The following is a 4,616-nucleotide window of genomic DNA, read 5'->3' on the forward strand; positions in this document are numbered from 1 at the left end:
CATTCACAGGAAGAAGAAACAGCTGTCATTTCCGGGGTATGTTGTATTTGGGGGGGGGAGGAGAATCACGGATAAACCAATCTCGTGCATTATACAAAAGACCTGCAAACTACCTTGAAGATCCACAGTCACCGAATGGCTGCCATTGAGTTAAGTAACATTAAATATTGATATTGGATGGATGATTTTGTATTGATGTAGCTAGTAGGCTGTACTGTACACGCAGATAGGCAGGGCAGGTAGGATACAGGAAAAACAGTAGGTACAGTCGGTAGATACAGTAGGTACAGTAGTTACAGTAGGTAGGTACAGTAGATACAGTAGGTAGATACAGTAGGGGAAGTAGGTAGATACAGTAGGTAAAGTAGCTAGATACAGTAGGTAGGTACAGTAAATACAGTAGGTAGATACAGTAGGTTGATACAGTAGGGGTGTTAGCTAGATACAGTAGGTAGGTACAGTAGGGAAAGTAGGTAGATATAGTAGGTTGATACAGTAAATACAGTAGGTAGATACAGTAGGTTGATACAGTAGGGAAAGTAGGTAGATACAGTACATTTTTTTTACATTTTAGTCATTTTAGCAGACGCTCTTATCCAGAGCGACTTACAGGAGCAATTAGGGTTAAGTGCCTTGCTTAAGGGCACATCGACAGATTTTTCACCTAGGAGGCTCGGGGATTAGAACCAGCGACCTTTCGGTTACTGGCACAACGCTCTTACCCACTACGCTACCTGCCGCCCTAGTAGGGTGATACAGTAAATACAGTAGGTACAGTAGGTAGATACAGTAGGGGAAGTAGGTAGATACAGTAGGGTGATACAGTAGGTACAGTACGGGAAAGTAGGTAGATACAGTAGGTAGGTACAGTAGGGGTAGTAGGTAGATACAGTAGGTTGATACAGTAAATACAGTAGGTAGATACAGTAGAGGTAGTAGGTACAGTATTTGTATTTGTATTTATTATGGATCCCCATTAGCTGCTGCCAAGGCAGCAGCTACTCTCCCTGGGGTCCAGCAAAATTAAGGCAGTTATACATTTAAAAAAAACATTACAATACATTCATAACAGATTTCACAGCACACTAAGTGTGTACCCTCAGGCCCCTACTCCACTACCACATATCTACCACACAAAATCCATGTGTGCGTGTGTGTGTAGAGCGTATGTTATCATGTGTGTGTATGCATGTGTCTGTGCCTATGTTTGTGTTGCTTCACAGTCCCCGCTGTTCCATAAGGTGTATTTGTATCTGTTTTTTAAAATCTGATTCTCCTGCTTGCATCAGTTACATGATGTGGAATAGAGTTCCATGTAGTCATGGCTCTATGTAGTACTGTGCGCCTCCAATAGTCTGTTCTGGACTTGGGAGCTATGAAGAGACCTCTGGTGGCATGTCTTGTGGGGTATGCATGGGTGTCTGAGCTGTGTGCCAGTCGTTGAAACAGACAGCTCGGTGCTTTCAACATGTCAACACCTCTCACAAACACAAGCAGTGATGAAGTCAATCTCTCCTCCACTTTGAGCCAGGAGAGATTGACATGTATATTATTATTATTTTATATAAAAAAAAATTGTGGGGGGGGGGATCAGCTTTAATATTCCAGATAGATTGTAACTTCCATCAATGTAATTGTCTGCATCACTTCCAATCCCCCATATGTTTTTTTTTCCTTTTAAAATGATAAACTTGGATTAGCAAACACAACGTGCCATCCAGGACCTCTATACCAGGCGGTGTCAGAGGAAGGCCCTCAAAATTGTCAAAGACTCCAACCACCCTAGTCATAGACTGTTCTCTCTGCTACCGCACGGCAAGCGGTACCGGAGCGCCAAGTCTAGGTCCAAAAGGCTTCTCAACAGCTTCTACCCCCAAGCCATAAGACTCCTGAACAGCTAATCATGGCTTCCCAGACTATTTGCACTGCCCCCCCACCCCCACCCCATCTTTTTACGCTGCTGCTACTCTGTTAATTATTAATGCATATTCACTTTAACTCTACCCACATCTACATATTACCTCAACTAGCCGGTGCCCCCGCACATTGACTCTGTACCGGTACCCCCCTGTATATAGCCTCCCTACTGTTATTTTATTTTACTTCTGCTTTTTTTTTCTCAACACTTTTTTGTTGTTGTTGTTTTATTTTACTTTTTTATTAAAAAATAAATGCATTGTTGGTTAAGGGCTGTAAGTAAGCATTTCACGGTAATGTCTACACCTGTTGTATTCGGCGCATGTGGCAAATACAATTTGGTTTGATTTGATTGGAACACAGGACTGATGGTTTCTGATAATGGGCCTCTGTACGCCTATGTAGATATTCCATTAAAAATCAGCTGTTTCCAGCTACAATAGCCATTTACAACATTAACAATGTCTACACTGTATTTTTGATCAATTTGATGTTATTTTAATGGACAAAAAAAATTGCTTTTCTTTCAAAAACAAGGAAATTTCTAAGTGACCCCAAACTTTTGAACGGTAGTGTATATATACATACACATACAAATACACATACATACTGTGATGTCACGAGAGGCTGTGTCCTGGAGGGACGTTACATCCCCCTGAGGTGGCTGCAAACCCAGACAGCTATGGCTCCATCTGCTGGTATGGTCGGGAACTCCACCCCTCTATGGCCAATCTTCCCACGCAGCTGAAACAAATGAGGAGCTGATGAGCTGAAGGTTTGGGAAGGGAAGAGACACACTGAGGGAGTGTGTGGGGGGTGAAGAGACACAGTCTCCAACCTGGGCTCTCTGGAGGACAAGAGTGCTGCACGTCCACTTCCATGAGGAATATAAGGATTTGGAGATACTTACCTTTGGGAAATACTCACCTTTGGATATATGCACCTGTGGAAATACGTGAGAGACATTTGGAAGGACTTTTTGCTGGGTTGGCCACTAGCTGCAACGTGGACTACAGTAAGGCTGGGGAAAAGTTATCTGAGCGAGTGAGAATTATGATTTTGGATGTGGAAGAGACATCCCTGAACTGTTAACCCTTAAAGAGCCACAAGAGAACAGAATTTTGTTATATTTTCGTTAATTTCCCAAGACCTATAATAAAATCCTTGTTTTGTTTGAACCTTGTCTCCTTGCACTACTTGAGCAATCCCGCTGAAAGCTGTGTAGCCTCTCGTGACGTCACAGATGGTGGAGAATACAGGCACGCTCAAGCGTTAATAGTGCATGTCAGAGGAGGATACCGAAGGTTTGATCACCCAGTTTTCCAAGTTGGCCGTAGGCTCCCGCCCGACTGAAATGGAGGACATATTGAAAGCCCTTGTTGCTGGCCAGCAAGCCCAGATGCAAGCAAACGTGGCTCTCTTGGAGGAGCAAAAGAAAGCCAACCTTCTGAAGGCAGAGGAATTGCAGTTGCAGAGACAGAGGGTGGTCCAAAATACCCGCCCAATAAAGGCAAGTGACTTCATATCTAAGATGGGAGCTACCGATGACATTGAGGCATACCTGCATGCATTTGAGGCCACGGCCACTAGGGAAGCCTGGCCCAAGCAACAGTGGGTTGGTCTGTTAGCCCCCTTTCTAACCGGGGAATCGCTGAATGCTGTCCGGGACCTGGGCCCTGACCAGGTTACTGACTATGATGCCCTGAAGTCTGAGATCCTCAGCAGATATGGACTCACAAAGTTTGGTATGGCCCAGCGCTTTCACAGTTGGACCTTCCAACCAGACCAACCTCCTCGGGCGCAGATGCATGAACTTGTCCGAATCGCAAGGAAATGGCTGGATCCGCAGAGGAATACAGCAGCGGCGGTGGTGGAGGCCGTTGTGGTGGATCGTTACCTCACGCGCCCTGCCTTATGAGGCAAAACGGTTCATCAGTCAACAGGCCTTGACCACGGCTGATCTGACCGTGGAAGCTGTGGAAAAGTACCAGGCCACAGCGGAGATGCTGAATGCTTCCCGAAAAGACCCCAGGAGTGCGGCCCCACCACAAATGGGAAGAACCCGTCCAAAGGACCCCAAGGTCTCGAACCCAGCCACGTCAGGACTTATCCCGGCTCCAGGGGGAGCCAGAAACCAGGCGGGTCCAAGAAGAGTACACCAGGAGGGGGGAAACTCGACAGTGTTACCGGTGTGGGGAGATGGGACATATCTCCTGGCAGTGTGGGAAACCAGCCGATGAACCTATGCCCACTGCGGAGTCCTCCAGCTCAGCACCCACACACCATTTTGCCTCGCTCTTGGGAGTCGTAGATGGCGGCCCAGATCGACCCCCCACCTGCCCGGTAACTGTGAATCACCATGATGTGGAGGCCTTACTGGATTCTGGTAGCCGGGCCACCCTGGTGCGTAAGGATTTGGTGGGCCCAACGTGTCTGACCCCGGGGAAAGTCCTCCCAGTTTCCTGTGTCCATGGGGACACCAGAGAATACCCCATTACTGAACTTACAATGACCAGCACACGGGGAACCATACACACGACGGCGGGGGGTGGTTGATTCCCTCCCCGTCCCTGTCCTAATTGGACGAGACTGCCCAGCCTTTTACCCACTCTGGAGAGAGTCTCAGGAGAGGATAACCCGAGTACCTCGGAAACGGAGAGGCAAGACTCATCCTGGGAAGGCTCCGGTGCAATCCTCCG

Source organism: Coregonus clupeaformis, chromosome 17 (assembly GCF_020615455.1).
Source record: "Coregonus clupeaformis isolate EN_2021a chromosome 17, ASM2061545v1, whole genome shotgun sequence".
Taxonomy (NCBI): Eukaryota; Metazoa; Chordata; class Actinopteri; order Salmoniformes; family Salmonidae; genus Coregonus; species Coregonus clupeaformis.